This window comes from Danio rerio, chromosome 18, assembly GCF_052040795.2.
Source record: "Danio rerio strain M-AB ecotype USA chromosome 18, GRCz13ab, whole genome shotgun sequence".
Classification (NCBI taxonomy): domain Eukaryota; kingdom Metazoa; phylum Chordata; class Actinopteri; order Cypriniformes; family Danionidae; genus Danio; species Danio rerio.
In genome coordinates this window covers 48,194,557-48,213,383 of record NC_141038.1, presented here as the reverse complement: position 1 = coordinate 48,213,383, position 18,827 = coordinate 48,194,557, and the positions used below count along the sequence as shown (strand labels likewise).

Genomic DNA, 18,827 nt, shown 5'->3' with positions numbered 1-18,827 from the left:
TCCAGAAGTGCATCCCAAAGCTCTGTGTAATGAATTTTAAAGTATGAATTAATAAACTTCTCACATAGTAGTCGAACATTGCAAGTCCTGTCAAACACTCTATCTACAACCTCCCACAATTCATGAATAACACAAACTCCTTAAACCGCCATTCTCTCATGCAGACCCCTTGATTACTGTCTCAACTGAGTAAAGGCCAGAGTCGATTGTCAGCCTTAATACCTTAATCTCTGTCACACTGTGAAACATGTGGAGAGTGATTTTCATGATGCATTTTCAAATGAACTGTAATCCCTTTAGTTTGATCTCACACCTCTTGGAGGTTAAGGAGCTGGACATTCAGATTGACACTGGGGTGTACATCAAATTAAAGAGGACAGGATTTTAGGTATTCTATTTAGTTGATCTGAAGATGCAGTATGCTATGGCAACTTCTTCTATTGCCAAATCTGATCCTAAATCACAAAATATAAGGGTCAAATGGGTAATTTTTGGAAATGTGTATTATTTAAGAAAATAAAATCTTTAATATGACATCTGAAAGCTGAAATAAGCTTTTCACTGATGCATGGTGCTCACGATAGTCCAATATTCTTCTTTCCAGATAGATCTATGCATCCCCCTTTAAGTCCACCCATCTATAAATCCATTTGTACATCCATCTAACCATTCATTCATTCTCTTTTCAGTTTAGTCCCTTTATTAATCTGGGGTCGCAACAGCGGAATGAACCGCCAACTTATCCAGCACCTTTTACGCAGAGGACACCTTTCCAGCTGCAACCCATCACTGGGAAACACCCATACACAACTATTCACACACATACACGGACAATTTTTAAGCTTACCCAATTCACCTATACCTCATGTCTTTGGAGGAAATTAGAGCAAGAAACATGGTGAAAACATGCAAACTCCACACAGTAATGCCAACTGACCCAGCCGAGGCTCGAACCAACGACCTTCTTGCTGTAAGGTGACAGCACTACCTATTGCGCCACCGTGTCTCCCATCTAACAAACCATCAATCTATAAAATGTCTATGCATCTTTATATCCATCTATACATAATTCATCCTTCCCTTTATTCATCTACCCAAATATCCATATATGCATCTATCTATCTGTCTATCTATCTATCTATCTATCTATCTATCTATCTATCTATCTATCTATCTATCTATCTATCTATCTATCTATCTATCTATCTGTCTGTCTGTCTGTCTGTCTGTCTGTCTGTCTGTCTGTCTGTCTGTCTGTTTATCTATCTATCTATCTATCTATCTATCTATCTATCTATCTATCTATCTATCTATCTATCTATCTATCTATCTACAGGTATCTATCTATCTATCTATCTATCTATCTATCTATCAAAAAGTATATATCCATTCTTATGTCCATCCATCTTTATATCTATCTATTCATCCATTCATCCCTCAATCAATCCTTTTCATTCCCTGTATCCAGTAAGTCTGACTCCTACCTGAAAAGAAATCGGATACCTGACCAAGATACAATGATTTGAAAATCTAAATTTCTCCTAATTCAGTTCTGAGTAGTGCATATTACTACTCAGAAATTAGGTTTTTGTTATAATTATGGTGAAGAATTTACAAAATGTCTTTATGGAAAATGAACTTTGATTAATATACAGTATAATGATGTTTAGCAAATAAAATTTGATAATTACACATTCAATTATTTTGGCTATTTCCTAAAATATACCTGTGTGTGAACTTAAGGGTCACAAATACAGTTAGAGTCATTCTGGAAAACCATTTACTTAAATGTATCTTCTGGGCTAAACAGTGCAAAAGCTATTAATCAAAGGCTCCGTTTACACAACAAGGATGCAACCCAAAACTTAAAGATATTTTCCCTTGCGCTTTAAAAAAGTTGAATGTTTACACACGACAAATGTTTTCAGAATGATCCCCATTTACACATATTCGCGAAAATGGCCAAAAATTCTGTATTAAGTATGGCAGGCCAGTATTTGGCACAGTCATCTTACATGCACATGCCATGTACCAATTTGCATATTTACACAAAAATATTTTTTTGTTTACACAGACACAAAAACAGCTGCGTTATTGGAAACTTCCACTTTGTGACCTAATTTCAGATTTATGCATTTATTAAGTCACAAAAACGGCATTGCTGTGTAAATGAATAAGCAAAACGCGTACAAATGTTCTCGCTTTTGGCTGTAAATGGCCCTTCATATATTTCTAAGAATAACCCAAAACTAGACTACTCATCAAATGCACAAGACTGAGTGAATACACATGTGAAGTCTGACTGATCATTTGATGTCTAGTTTTGGATATTCCAATGCTATCTACGCCAATACATAATTTTTTGAATTAGTGGCTAATTCGTATGAATTTGCATGTTTTAGTATGATTTGCACATCCCCCAATGATGGTTGGGCTTAGGGGTTTGTTACCACACCTCTTTTAAAAAATTTTACATTTACACACGACTGAACTCGTATGAATTCGTACGAAGTAGCCACTAAACTGACAAAATATAAAATAATTATGTTTATGAGATCAGATTGGCTATTCTTAGATGTCTATTAGCTTTTCACTGACAGACCAGCCTGATCTCTTGAGGAAACGTAACTATGTTATGTTTTTTCAGTTTAGTGGCTGATTCGTACGAGTTCATGTGTACAAAAATGTACGATTTTAAAAAGGAGGCATTTGCACCCAACCCCGCCCCTAAGCCCAACTATCATTTAGGGATGAGCAAATCGTACTAAATTGTACTAATGTGATTGTAAGAATTTAAACAAATTAGCTACTAAATAAATTAAAAAAAAACTACAAAAGTGGCCAGCCTGATCTCACTAGGAACCGTAACTATGTTACATTTTTTCAGTTAGTCAATAATTTGTTTGAGTTAAGTCAGACCAAAACATACGACTTTAAAAATAAAGTATGGCACCCAACCCCGCCCCTAAACCCAACCGTCATTGGGGAATGAGCAAAATCGCACTAAACTGAACTAATGAGAATGTAAGAATTCATACAAATTAGCTATTAAATTAAAAAAAACTACAAATTGCCCAGCCTGATCTCACGAGTAACCAAAACTATTTTACATTTTTTTCAGTTTAGTGGCTTATTTGTTCAATTTCAGTCGTACGAAAATGTACGATATTAAAAAGAAAATATGGCGCCCAACCCCGCCCCTAAACCCAACCGTCATTGGGGAATGAGCAAATCGTACTGAATTGTACAAATGAGATTGTAAGAATTCATACGAATTAGCCACTGAATTAAAAAGTTATGAATTGCGGTGAGATTGTGTTGGGCAGCACAAATTTAGCTTTGTTTTAGCCAAGCCGTCTATGTCTAGACATCTATTAAACACAAAATGACTGGGTTTTTATAATATTACAGTTTTTCACCATTTTGTTTAGCATGTTCAGCTACACTGTTAACATTTATCTTTGTTTTATCTTTGTCATAAACATTGCTAGGAGCGTTTATTTTCACTTTTCTAAGATACTTGACCTTTAACTCTGGCAATGGTTTGAAAAGTTGGTTATAAAACAAAAGGAGATATTGAAAAAAAATGAGAGCATTGTGGTTTCACTAATGGCATAACAGCAACATCAACAGTTTGCTGTAATTTTGAGAAAAGTGTTTGTTGTTTTTCACTCTAAAGCCTCCATACACACTGAAGTGTTTTTTATAATGCAAGGCCATAGCTATTATCTTCCCAGGGTAATTATCCCAAAGGTAATAATGTTATCTAGGTGTGTGAGAGCCACCCGTCAAAATGATTTATACGGGCCACCGTTCTTATTCTTCCCCCACTCATTTTATCACACACTTCAGAAATCACACACACACACACACACACACACACAGACACACTCTCTCTAACGCATAAAGGCTTTTACAGACTATTCTGCCCTGCCGGACACTTAAATTCATCAAATCGCTGAGACGGGCCATTTTCCTTCTGAGGCCGGTTGTTAATCTTCCAAACATTGCCATTCTTAGACATCAGGATGCGAATTTGGCCATCACATCACAGACTATCTCTTATGTTTGTTTAAATCAGATGTCTTCAAGAGGATGATTTATACTTCGATTAGAATTGCAGTGAAGATTCTGAACATTTCTGCAGAATATGCACAGCAACAGAGCAGAAACTCGAGCGTGTCTTTGCCCATCGTGTTGAAAAAATCTGCTCTCCGGTAAACAGAAATTAGGGAAAAAATAAACAAGCGGTCTAATAATTCAGGGGGGCTAATAATTCTGACTTCAGCTGCATATATACATACATATATATATATATATATATATATATATATATATATATATATATATATATATATATATATATATATATATATATATATATATATATATATATATGTTTTTTCTTTCTAATACTGTAACTATAATTAAAATTAAACAAAAAAAAAACTATTTCCAACCCTTGTTAATTAATCTAAAATATTACTGCCTCAGGTTTAAATAAATTAATATATAAATACTATTATATATTAATAATAGTGATTAAACTTAAATGTTTATTTCATATTTAATAAATTGGATACACTGTAAAAAAAAATCAGTTTTCTGTATTTTGTGATTCGTGTTTTTATTTTCCCCTGTTTATTTAAGCTTTTGATTTGCATTATGGGAGCTTCATCTTTCTTCCGGCAACTTTAAACCTTTAAAAGTCCAATATATATATATATATATATATATATATATATATATATATATATATATATATATATATATATATATATATATATATATATATATATATATATGTATACAGTACAAAAACCTTGTAATAAACTGTTTGTACATTTTCTGTTATTTTACACTCTTTTCCTCTATATATTTTTTCTTATACATTAGATTAATTTAAACAAAAAAAAATGTGAATAAAAGTCACTTTATTAAACTGTAGAGTTGAATTTTCAACATCAAAAGTCAACAGAGCAGAAATCAACATGCCATAATGCAATCCACAACCGTAAGTAAACAGAAAACACTTGTGAATCACAAAATACAGAATCTGTTAATTAACAGATATTTTTACAATATATATATATATAAAACACTCCTTAATGGAGTTAACCGCTGATAATCAATGTTTTGGGTTTATATCTGTACCTTTATTAAACTCTGCTACAGCCCAGCGTCCCTCCTGTCAGTCAGTCTGTCAGCTGATTGGCCAGAGCAGCGTCTCCTTCTCCCTCCTTTAAATGAAACTGGCGCCTGCGGGGGAAACCTGTGCCATTGCATGAGCTGCTCTCCGGCCTGCCAGCGTGATGGTCTGTGTCCGGGCCTGTCTGGATCCTCCTTGTCCCAGGTGTGTGTGCAAGCAGCCTTCATTACAGAGAGATTGGCCAGGTGGATGTGTGCGCGTGTGATTTCATTACCGTGAGATTGCTTTCTGAGACCAACACACACACACGACAGCCGGAAAAGGGATAAGAAGGGAAGTGCACAGCTGTGGTTGTCCCATGATCCGACGTGCTTTTCCATCTCTATTTCTGTGGTGAAATAGATGCAGGGGAAAGCAACTCAGACGACTACCTGCATGAGAAATGAGAAGGAAAGATGGTCAGATATTGGTGGTCAGCTAACAATACCGAAATAACCTAAACATAGATGCTTGAAATTGATTTTGAAGTGCAGAAATAGACTTTGGGCTCCATTTAATGATCTAGGCACAAAGTCTAAAGCACATGGCGTAAAATCATTAAGGGCATGTTTGAATCTACTTTTGCTATTTTAAGGATGGAAAAATACACTCTGCGCCCTGGCGCCTGGTCTAACAGGGTTTTGCTTATTCTCTTAATGAGCTCTGGGTGTGTTTTGAGCATAATGTGCATTGAACCCATTTAGTCTCTTCTCCCTTGAAGAGTCAGTTGTGTCAGACCATGGTGCATTTGCTATTTACATGGTGGACTTTGTGGAATAACTGAATCCTTCACTAGTGAGAAAACAGTTAAACAGACCATCTGCAGCGAGGATAAAGAATGAGCCTCCTCTATTCCAGCCTGATCCCACAAGAAAACGTAAGTATTTTACATTTGGCAGTTTAGTGGCTAATTCATACGAATTCGATTACGAGTACGATTTTAAAAAGGGTGGCGTGGCACCTAACCCCACCCCTAAACCCAACCGTCATTGTGGGATGAGCAAATAGTACTAAATTGTACGAATTAGATTGAACAAATTCATACGAATTAGCCACTAAATCAAAAAGTTACGAATTGCCATGAGATTGTGTTGTCTATTTAGCCTCTTTACTTTAACTCTCTACTTTACTCCTTTACTTTCGTGAATAAGCAAACAGTGCTGTACTCACTCTACTGAAGACATCCATTAGCCTACATATTTAATTTTGTTTGTTAAGGCAAAGATTTGTTTCAAAATTATTTCTAAATTCAGTTCTAATTTCCATCAAATAAATAAATGAACAATAATAATGAAGTGTGGTCAAAAAAGTGTGTTACATCCAAACACACGTCCTATTCTTATGCCCCACTTGGTCCAAAACCCAACAGGTGGTCAAATCTTAAGCTTGTTTTTATTAAAGCAAATATAAATATGCATATAATGGTAACACTTTACAATAAGGTTCATTAGCTAATGCATTTACTAACATGAACTAATCATGAACAACACATGTACAGCATTTATTAACCATAATTAAACATTTAAAAATGCATTGTTAACATCCAAGTCCATGCTTGTTAACATTAGTTAATACACCATGAGTTAACATGAACTAACAATGAACTATTGTATTTTCAATAACGAACATTGACTAACATGAACAAATACTGTAGTAAATGTATTGTTCATTGTTTGTTCATGTTAGTAAATGCATTAATTAACATTAACTAATGAACCTTATCGTAAAGTGTGACCCATATAATAAATAATACTGCTAATAATAATAATAACAACATTGTAATAATGCAAATTGTCATAAATAAACTGAAAAAAATGCTTCCTGAGATAGTCATGCAGGCAGTGGTTTTTATATTTATGTAGAAAATAGTAATTTATGTAATATTTTGATACTTTAATTTTTTTTCATTTGTAAAGATATTTGCGTATTGCTGTACATCCTGTGTGTATTAAGCAATGTGTAAGCGTTTAAGGCGCAACGGTTATGCACTGCAGTTAAGAGCAGCTTTCAGCTGGTCAATTGCATCTTCTATTTCAGTGCCTCAAAATTGCAAAGCACCAACAATGCGCCTTAACACACCTCCTTTCTAAACTGAAATACCCATGAGTCCACAAAGTGGTGCAAATGGATTTGCCATTTAAACAATGTGGTGCAAAACGTGAAAATTACTGCTGCGTTGAGCTGAAAATAGCCACAAATCGCGCCAAACATGTATTGCACAGGGTCCCCTTTATCTTTCGTTTGCACCACGTGATTTGCTTTTAGGAATTATTGGGGTTTTCTCAAGAAATTGTGCAATGTTTGTACTAGGGCCAAACTGAATCTGTAGACTATTTATGTTGTGTTATTTTAAAAAATGGTTTTAGGAGCTGAAACGTATCAAATAAAATGTAAAAAGAAGAACTTCATGAGGTTTAAAATGTAAATTCAATTAATAAGAACCACTTAATTAAAGTCAACAAAGTCTTTCAGATACAATATGAAAGTGTAATATATACACTAATAATAATTCACTAGAAAATGTTACTTTTACAAATTGCATTGGACAGAATACATCTTAACATTTACATATTATTGAGTAACATAACTATACATATATATATATATATATATATATATATATATATATATATATATATACTAGGGATGTAACGGTATCAGAATTTCACGGTACGGTAATACCTCGGTATCAATGTCACGGTACGGTATTTATTGAATCATTTACAGGAAAAAACAAAACTTATGAAAATACTCCAAAAAAGTGCCAAAAGTGTCAATGACATACAAATTAGCCATCTATCTGTAAGCTTTGAAACAGGAACTTCAATTTTAATAACAAAAAAAATATTAAACCATGTAAAAAAAAATTTAAGTTTTTAATTTAGTATTGTTGAAAACTCATCACATTCAACATTTAATCACTCACTCAATTAGATAGAGATGGGTTTAAAGGAAAATTATCATATAAATATAATCTGGTAAAAGCTGGTATCTCTGGGCATTTACAATGTCCCCTGCAACAGAAAAAAAAACCTCTCATTTGGTACTGAGGTTTCTGGGACAAGAGAGATATGACTTATATGACTTATTTCTTGAGCGCCGAAAACGGAGCTTTTTGAAAACGCTGGAGAGGCCGTTTTCATTCTAAAACGCTGCTGCTCCGTCTCAGTGTGGATGGGGAAAGACGGAGACATCTGAAAACGGAGGCGGGGCTGCAAACGTTCGCCTATCTGATTGGGGCTTTTCCTCAATATTAAGTAGCCCACACACAGTTCAGTCTTGCATCCTCTTCTTGTAAGTTAAGACTTCGCAAGTTTGATCAAGGCTGCAGTCTCCCCCTTCTCAGTTTGATATGGAAAACATACCGAGGACACGGGTAAATCTTCAAAGGGATCAGTGTACTTTATAAATTCATTCACATCACCCTGGCTACGTTGTTTCACTTTCTCATCAATAAAATGTAAACATGATATAAGGAACTGCCTATTTTCTTTTTAATATTAGCAACTTAACAGACAGCAGAAATGTTGAGGCGTCGTGCTGCATATATGAGCGTAATCTTCACTGTGTGCATATTTATAACAAAACGGAGCCTATAACAACTGCCTCCTTTCAATTTCAGTGAAAATACGAAACACACCCTCTCTTTTGCTGAATATCAGTTTTAATAATCGATAATTATAAAACCAAAACATGTTACCCGTGAACAAGTAACTTAATAGATTCCAATGACCAAAGTCAGGGAATTGGCCTATGTCGTTAGATAAAGACAACAAGATGAATGAAATATCACGTTTAGCAAATATAGCGAGATCAGATCCAGCGGGAGATGCTTGATGAGCAGTCCGACAAGCAGAGCTCTCATCTGGGTAGAAATGCTGGAGCGCTTGCCCGAGAGTGTGTGTGTGGTCACGTGATGTGCGTTTTCAGCGTTTTGGTGTGGACGGAGAGCTGTTCAGAAACGCTGGGTAAAACGCGAGTGTGGACGCGGATCGTTTTCATTCTACAACGCCGTTTTAAAACTAAAATGCACTCTTGTAAAAGGGGCCTTAGAGTTTTACAGCTCTTTTTGATCCCCGCTTCTAGCAGCACACTCCATTTCCGCATTACTGGATCTGTAGCGACAACAGACCGCAAGGGATGATGGGGATTGTAGTTTTCGCTACCTCCCTTTCGCTTCATTCGCCTGAGCAAATTTTCTTAGAAGACCTATAGTTTTACCGAGTCATGCGACTTCGGTAATATCGAAAAAAATTAATATTGCGGTATGACGGTATTTACAATACCGTTACATCCCTAATATATACACACACACACACACACACACACACACACACACACATACACAGTTGAAGTGAGAATTATTAGCTTAATACATAATTTACTTTGCTAATTATTTAATTTACCAAAACTAATTTACATGACAAGATTTAAACAAATAGCAACTTATTACCCAAAAATATTGCAATTACCTCAAAAATTGAAATATTGCATTTATTGTCCCTCGTGTGGCTTTAAACCTTTATGAATTTCTTCTGTTGAACACAAAAATAAAGTTATTTTAAAGAAAGCTGGTTGCATTGACTTCCATATTAGAAAAATATACATACAGTATATCGAAGACAATGAGTGCCATCAACCAGCATTTTTCCAAACATCTTTATTAATGTATCGAACAAAAGAAAGAAACTCATAAATATTATTAATCTAATTGAATTAAGTTCTATTTAGGAAGTGAAGGTGAGAAAATAATGACAGATTTAATTTTTGGTGAACTAGGATTTTTGCAAAAATGTAAACAAAATTTTTTTATTTAAACCTGCCAAGGAAAAGCATGAAATGATTAACCAATATCTGAATTTTGGAGCAGACATAGTATCTTTGGTAATAATGGCCCTTAGGATATAGTAAAAAGAAAACTCACATACTGAAAAATAAAATAAACTAAGAATTCTGTAACTCTTCAGCACAAATGGCACCATTTCCTCTCTAAACATTGATTTCCCAGTCCAGAAGTGCATTTAAAAATAGACCAAAAGAGTGTGTCTTGTGGTAAATATTTAATCACTCCACTTACTTAGACTTACGTGATTAATTATTCACAACAGAGCCATATACAAATTAAGTCTCCTGCCAATCACTGGGCTCCCTTGTGGAATGGGCGGTGTCTACAGAAAACCTTAACTTCCTCAGCTAGCAGATCACATGTAAACAATATGGCGGTCGGACTCGGCAACTAGGGCTGTCCTTAGGGATGCTTTTAAGAGGTTGTCTTTTCTAATTAAATGTCATTTTTTTTTTGTTTGTTTGTTTTATTGTTGAGCTACAAAAAAGCCAGCTTAAATTAAAGGCTAATAATTGTGACTTTAACTCATTATTTTTTCCAACTCTTTCCCAGGACAATGGCTTATAGAAAAAGGAAAATTCTGAGTATTATTTCAAAATAACTGAGTTTATTAATTCTGTTTAATAAGACGAAATTTTGAAGAAATAGCTGGAAAGCCTGTAACCACTGACTTACATAATATTTGATTTTGATATGAAGTAAATCAAAGGTTGTAGGTTTCCAGCTTTCTTCAAAATATCTTCCTTTGTGTTCAACAGAAAAAGAAACTCCAATGTTTGAAACCACTTAAGGATGAGTAAATAAACGCTCATTTTGGGTGAGCCATCCCTTAATGATAGGTTTTATTCAATAGGGTCTAGATTTTAAACTGTGAAATATATGTTCAACTTCAGAACAGTTTTTTTTTGTTTAAGCACTGCGACTCTCTCTTCTTGTGTTTTGAACTCATTGGTTGACAGTTCTGAAAGATCAACGAAAAGCCATGAACGAAGATGGCAAGTAACACCAAGAATAAAGTAAAGAAGCAGACTGCTGTTTTCAGAAAAATGTAAGATGTGCATGGATACACCAAAACTAAAGAGAAGAGATTTGCAGAAGAATGAGGCTTTGAGTGGAGAGCAGGACGTCTAATCCACACTCGTTCCCTTCATAAGCATCGCTCATGTCTGACGAATGACCCTCAACGGAGCGCCTCTGGGACAGAGATGTCATCAAACTGCTGTGCTAAATCATGAACACCATCACTCACCTTCAAATCTCCAGTCCACAGGCTAACAGCACCTCAGAGGGGAAGCCCCGGCTTCATGGCACTCACTATTTTAGATAAGAAAAATTAGATTTTTGACCCCTCTAATCTTCCTGAGTCTGCTGAAGTGTATCCTTTCCTGCCTAGAGGTAACGATAAACCTGGCCCCGTCTAAAGATAGACTAAAGTCATTTACTTCAGCAGCGAAACAGACAGCTCTTAGATTTGAATCTGAGGAGTTGAGGGCTTTTTATTTGAAATGTGGGCCCTGCGGCAAAAATGCCACGAGCACGAACAAAATTGACCAAAAAAAATGTCCCACGGTTTAAAAATCAGGGTCAAAAAACTATTACGACAGTCAGGATTTAAATGAAATGTGTGTCAGTTCATAGTATTTCGTTTAGATTTGCACAGGTTGCATGAGATTTCTTTTACATACAGTTGGAATCGGAGTTGTTAGCCTTCCTGAATTAAAAGCCCTCTGTATATTTTTCTCTCAATTTCTGTTTAACGGAAAGATTTTTTTTTCAACACATTTCTAAACATATTAGTTTTAATAACTCATTTACTAATAACTGATTTATTAATATTAGTCTAAATAATAAATAATAATATTTGACCAGATATTTTTCAAGATGCTAGTATTCAGCTTAAAGTAATATTTTAAGGCTTCACTACAGTAGGTTAATCAGGCAAGTTAGGATATTAGGGAATCATTGTATAAGGATGGTTTGCTCTGAAAACAATCAATAAAAAAATATTGCTTAAGGGGGCTAATAGTATTGACCTTAAAACGGTTTAAAAAAAACTAAAAACTGTTTTATTCTAGCCAAAATAAAACAAGTAAGACTTTCTCCAGAAAAAAGGAAATACTGTGAAAAATTCCTTGCTCTCTTAAACATCACTTGGGAAATATTTTAAAAATAAAAAACTATCAAATCATATTATCAATTTCTGTTGTAACAGTCAATCTGTGGGTTTAGATACTGCTGATCTCACAAGTAAAATGTAATTTTTGTCTGTTTAGCATGCGAGTTCAGTTGTATGTAAATGTATGATTTTTAAAAGGAGGTGTGGGACCGAAACCCAACCGTAATTGGGAGATAAGAAAATCATACTGAATTGTACCAATGAATGTTCCTTTTACAAAAACAGTGAGGAATCCCTCTGTCACTTATTTGTTGATTGTCAGAATGAACAATTATTTTTGGAAAGACTTTCTAATTGTTCTGCTGAAATTAATATGTTGATAACACTGAATGCAAAAGATTTGTTATTTTAAAAAATTACGATAAAAAAGTGCAATTTTGTTAATTTTATTATTTTAAATGGTCAATTCTTTATCCACAACTTTCAAAATCCCCTCTTTATAAGGTTTTTGTTAGCGAACTTCCTCTTTTAATGAAGTCTCTCAAAGCTGTGAAAAATGTTATAGCTCTGTCTAGTTTAAGTTATTATGATTTTACATGTGGCGTCTTGTGAATGTCTTCTATTTGTTTTTTGTTTTATTAAACAAACATTATATAAAAAAAAGTAATTAAACCTGGACGGTAAATACACACACACAGAGAATAACAATCAAAAACAAAGTTTTACATAATCACTGATTCAAATAAATGCGTGTGGATCTTTTTTGTTCTTTACAATTGATCAAAATGACATCAAAAATACCCTATTTACTACCCTATTTAGTACCCTACCCTATTTATTTGCGATCTTTCTTCAAGTTCCTACTCTTATGATGCATAATTTAATGGTGCATGTCTTGTGGTCTATCCCAGTTGTAAGAACAGCAAATAATAACTTGACTTCTAGTTGATCATTTGGAAAAGTGGCAGATGGTAGATTTTTCAGATGAATCATCTGTTGAACTGTATTCCACATCAAGTTTCCAGCAAGCAAAAAAGGTCAAGGTGCTCCAGGATTGGCCAGCCTAGTCACCAGACATCAACATTATTGAGCATGACTGGGGTAAGATGAAGGAGGAGGCATTGAAGATGAATCCAAAGTATCTTGATAACCTCTGGGAGACCTGCAAAGATGTTTTCTTTGCCATTCCAGATGACTTTACTAATAAGTGATTTGAGTCATTGCAGAGATGTATGGATGCAGTCCTCCAAGCTCATGGGAGCCATACACAATATTCTTTCTTTCTCCACTGCAGCATGACTTTATATTCTATACTGTACATTACATCTGTTAAGTGACCAGACTTTTGTCTAAGCAAAGTCAGACCTTACTGACCTAAATAAATCATTAAAAATCAAGGCATGATCATATTTTATTTTATTTTGGTAAAGTAAACGTAATCTAGAGACCTTTGCCCTTCATATAGGCCACTTCGGATACCGAACCATCAACTAGAAGTCAAGTTATTATTTGCTGTTCCTAAAACTTTTGTGAGGACAAGACCTTTGTCAGGTGGTGTATTGGAGGAAATAACTAAATATTTCATTCACATTTCATATGTCATTTAAAATTACATTCTTGTTTCAAATTTAGATGGATTGGTGATGTGAATTGGTGGGCATTTAAACTGATGTTGTGGCTAGATTTAAACAATGACACAGTAAAGTCATTACTTTTTAAGACCCGCTTAAGCACTTAGAATGGCATCTTCATCCTTCCAGTATGCACAGGGGATAAAACAGAGGGATCAACTACTAAATTAAATCTCTAGTTTTTGATTAAGACTAAATTAATCAGGGCAGTAGTGAACTCTATGCCAATCATATTCAAACTGCATCATAAGCACGCAAGATATTAAAACTGAATTCAGAGAGGAATTATTTTTAAATGCTCTCTCTGAACCGTACCTTGGAGGTTTAGGAGAGAAATAAAGAGCCTGCATAAATAAACAATAATAATATCATCAGTGTACATGTGCAAAGCGAGTCAAGCCCCTCTAACTGTGTCCCGTCACATCACGTTACTTCCCAGAATGCCTCCAAAATGTTTTCAGCACTCATAATTAGCCGTGAGATTCAGAAGCAAGCGGATAACCAATCTGCTAAAGGACGAGGATTCGTGTCCTTTAGTAAAAATAGCTTCAAACTGTCTTTACACACTGAGATGAGATCTAATGAGCAGGATTAAAGGCATAGTTCACCTATGACAGTTCTTGCTTTTAGTTTTGCTCACCAAGGCTGAATTAATAATAGTAATAGTGATCTTGTGATTTATCATTACGATTTAAAATACAAATGGTCCTTTAGGAATGCTTCTGAAATGCTGATTTGCTGTAATAATGCTTCTTATTGTGGTTTGTTTGTACATGTTTTGTGTTAAAACTGATTATCATCCATAATTCTTTGATGAATACAACATTTAATGAACAGCATTTGTGGCTCAGTGTCGCCTCATAGCAAGAAGGTCATGGGTTTGAGTCTCGGCTGGGCCAGTTGACATTTCTGTGTGGAGTTTGCATGTTCTCCCAGTGTTTGTGTGGGTTTCCTCCGGGTGCTCCGGTTTCCCCCACAGACAAGACATGTGCTATAGGTCAATTGGATGAGCTAAATTGGCTGTAGTGTATAAGTGTGTGTGAAAGGGAGAGTGTATGGGTGTTTCCAATGGGTTGCGGCTGGAAAGGCATCCGCTGCCTAAAACATATGCCGGAATAGTTTGCGACAACGCCCCCTGCCAACACCGCCCACTGTTCGGTTCGCTATAACCAACCAACCAACCAACCTCCCCCCCCCCTTTAAATTGTAAAAAATATATACGTGAATTTTCCGTATTTTGTGCTTCGTGTTTTTATTTTTCCATGTTTATTTATATTTTTGCATTGTGGATCTTTCAACAACTTTTAACTTTGACTTTTACTAACATTTCTAATAGTTTAAAGTGATTTATTGTCTGGATTGGTGTTGTTTATTGCTACAAAAACTTTGTAATAAACATGCCAATTTTATGACATTTTACAGACTTATTTCTTCATATTTTATTTCTTAAACATATTAGTTGAATATTCAACATCAAAAGTTCTCAAAGCGCTACAGCATCGCCCACGTACATATTTCTGGAAAGATGTCTAAAAGATGGTAGTACCATTTTCTTGCTTTATAAGGGTTTAGAACAGGTAAAGAGTCCATTATTCTAAATGCAAATTAAATAAAATCAAGAAGTGTGTGACAAATGTCAGTTTTTAGATTCCAACCCAAATTACAGAGTTTCTAAAACAAAATATTCCAAGTTTTTTCGGATACGTTAGACCAGTGGTCACCAAACTTGTTCCTGGAGGGCCGGTGTCCTGCAGATTTTTGCTCCAACCCTAATCAAACACACCTGAACAAGCTAATCAAGGTCTTACTTGGTTTACTTGAAACAGCAGTCAGGTGTGCTAAGGCAAGTTGGAGCTAAACCCTGGAGAGACACCGGCCCTCCAGGACCAGGATTGGTGACCCTTGCGTTAGACATTCCGATTGAACCAGATCCTATAGTAATTTTATGTGGAGTTTTCGAAGAATTTTTGAGAATTACACGGGTACAACAACAGTTTGTTTAATATGGGTTGATCTCTGCCAAAAAGAAAAAAAACGTATTCTTTTGTTTTGGAAAAAAAAAAAAAAGTTCCAACTATTAAATTATGGCTGACGGAGTAAACGGGTAGATTAAATCTGGAAAAAATCTGGTATACCCTAATAGATAAAATTTTGTTATTTGAAAAAATGTGGTCATCTTTTATGTCCTTTCTACAAACTTGAGATCAATATGTTTACTGTGACTTTAGTACCTACGTTTACCATTGGATAGCACTGGTGTGTGGTTGGCTGAGGTAAAGTATGTTTAATTTTTGTTTAATTATTACTTTTATGACTTTTTTTTTTTGTCTTGGGGCTTGGGTTAACCTCTAATTGTTAAAATGTGAGTGCATTTGTATTTACAAGTGAATGTCAGCTAAAATTTCTAGTAAGCAAAATATTTAAAGCAAAAGTCGACAGAGCACAGATCAACATGCCAAACTGCAATTCACCACTGTAAATAAACGAAACAACACTTGTGAATCACAAAATACTGATATACTGTTATTTAACAGATATTTATACAGTGTATAAATGCACATGTAATGGAAGAAGGACTGCTTTTTTACTCTTCTTTTTAAAAACCTGCACCTCAAATCAGCTCCAGCACTATTATGTATTCAGATTGATATCCGATTTATATTTCAGATTTATGTCCGTAATGCTGAATCAAAATTAATCCATGCCTTATTCTATAAATAAGCCGAGCTAGCCTCATTCTCTCTTGATATCAAATGTCTATAATCCACTCTCCTGATGTTATCCCATCACATTCATCAGCTGATGATCTTCATTTCTGTTCATATCTGGATCTCCACCGGCATGCCAGCTGCTTTCTGTTGTTCTGCCAATAAACACAGGGCACGCTCGGACAGAGATGCTTGAATTTATCAGTTTTTTGCATCCTCTAGTGTTCAGTTATTAACATAAAAAAATGGACCGTTAGCCTTTTAAAGAAATGAAAGTGGATTGCTGCTATAAACGCATATGCTCAATTAATTCTAGTTCATTTGAAGGAGCTGATTATGATGATGGTTGTGGGCTATATTCAATTTTGGGTCACGCATCTAGAGGTTTTCTAATCCCTGACTGTGCTGTTGACCCGTCGAGGAGCTTTTACAAGATTAGCAGTTCAAAGACAGAAAATGTTCAGAGGAGAAGACTAGAAAACTACTTAGGGCATCCTGTAAATACAGTAAAACTTAATGTTGGACTATAATTGTAGTCCAAAACAATATGTATTATACAATGTTAACCCTAATGTGCTGTTGGGGATGTTTTCATCCACTCTGGGGTGATTTTGAGTCTTAATTTGTCCATAACTTTTTCTGTTTCAGCTAGCAGAAGGACTTTTGGTGACACCTTTTTTTGACACATATTTTGAGAAAATGCTTGGGTTTGTTTTTTTTTAACTCAGCAATACACGCTGGGCATATTCACTAAACTTTTGTTTTGTTAGGGATGAAAACTGTTGTAAAAATTCATCAGATAAATATTTGTAAAAAAATTTTTGCAGAGATCTGTTAATCAACCTTAGTCCTGTCCTGATCAAAACTACTAAATTGCTTAGAAATTAAACGATTTTAACTTGCCAAATTTATAAATGATATCACTGATTTAATGAAAAAGTATAAGTATAAAAAGTATTGTGAACTGGACTGGATTTTTTTTACCTTTTTATCAAAGTCTGAACTGCTGTGTGACAGATATTTTTCAGCAGTGACGGAAAAATCTGAAGGTGATCCGTCATTTGAGGGTGATCTATTGTAATTTGTAGCTAACTGTAATTTATATATATATATATATATATATATATATATATATATATATATATATATATATATATATATATATATATAAATCCTACAAATCATCATGCATATATATATAATCATGTAATCATCATACATATATATATATAAATCCTACAAAATTACAAAGTTCGAACCAACACAAAAAAGACAGTGATCGTAACAATGATAATAATGTAATGATCAGGTTAAAAAATATAATAAACACATATAAAACAGGAAAAAAGGGGGAAAAAAAGAGGAGAAATTTTTTTATAAACATATAAAAATAACGCAAATAAAGTAAGAGGAAAGATGGACTTATGTGTCTGTGATATTTTCAAAATAATTGTCATAATAATCTAAGAATCTATTACTTTTCTTGTTTTTAACCAGTCCAAGAGATTTAATAAAACATCATTTTCAATTTAAAAAAAACGTGAAGGCTGCGAATACAATAATTTTTTGTTTGTGAATAAAATATTTCCCATACAAAATAAAAAAAGGTTATATATTATAATAACGCAGTTCTCTATGGTTTTCCCTTTATAGAAACAAACAATATCTTGTAGTTGGAAGGGGCTGGGGGAAGCAAAGTATTTACCCATATGAAGATATAAGCTATTCCAAAAGCTTTTTGTGTTTTCAGACTAAAAAAATGTGTGAATCAGGCTTTCGTTCTTAATTTTACAAAATGTGCAGATTGCTAGGATATAAATATGTTACTCCCCCCATGGTCACGTAAAAGTATTAAATACCAAACTGTGATCTATTGAATGAGCACTGTGCTGCGTCCGACAGATCGCACTATTGTGCTTTTTTCCTTCTTTTTCATTATCTTATAACATATTTTAACACATTTTTATCTGTTTTATCTATTTTTTTTATTCTTATTTTGATAATTCTTATTATTTGTTTTGATTTTTATTATTTGTTTTCATTTTCTTTTACTTGTCGCTTTTATTCTTGTTTATGTAAAGCACTTTGAATTGCCACTGTGTATGAAATGTGCTATATAAATAAACTTGCCTTGCCTATTGTAAAATAAATTACCTGCAAAAGGTTCTTAGTAACAGTCGAGGAATCCATTGATTCTTGACGCTTCTCTTTCTCGCATTTTCCATCAAGGCTGCAAAGTGGCATTGTGAATGAAGCTCCAGGTGACTGTAAACCTGCACAAGAGAACGTTTGACGTTTATGGACAAGCACATGGACAAAATATAAACAAACATGGACA

At 34.4% G+C, this 18,827-nt stretch overlaps 1 protein-coding gene across 2 annotated transcripts in view; it reads right to left on the bottom strand.

Moving 5' to 3' along the window:
• large2 (LARGE xylosyl- and glucuronyltransferase 2) overlaps nucleotides 1-18,827 on the bottom strand; it is a 332,880-nt gene that overhangs the window by 313,880 nt on the left and 173 nt on the right. The window contains exons 2-4 of one of the 2 annotated variants that reach the window (XM_087291895.1): nucleotides 18,644-18,762; nucleotides 5,424-5,580; nucleotides 5,155-5,343 (exon numbers count right to left, since the gene is read on the bottom strand). The gene's annotated coding sequence lies outside the window, so the exon portion shown is untranslated. Of the gene's footprint in view, nucleotides 1-5,154; nucleotides 5,581-18,643; nucleotides 18,763-18,827 lie in introns of both variants that reach the window. The other variant, XM_087291894.1, reaches the window with a different exon arrangement.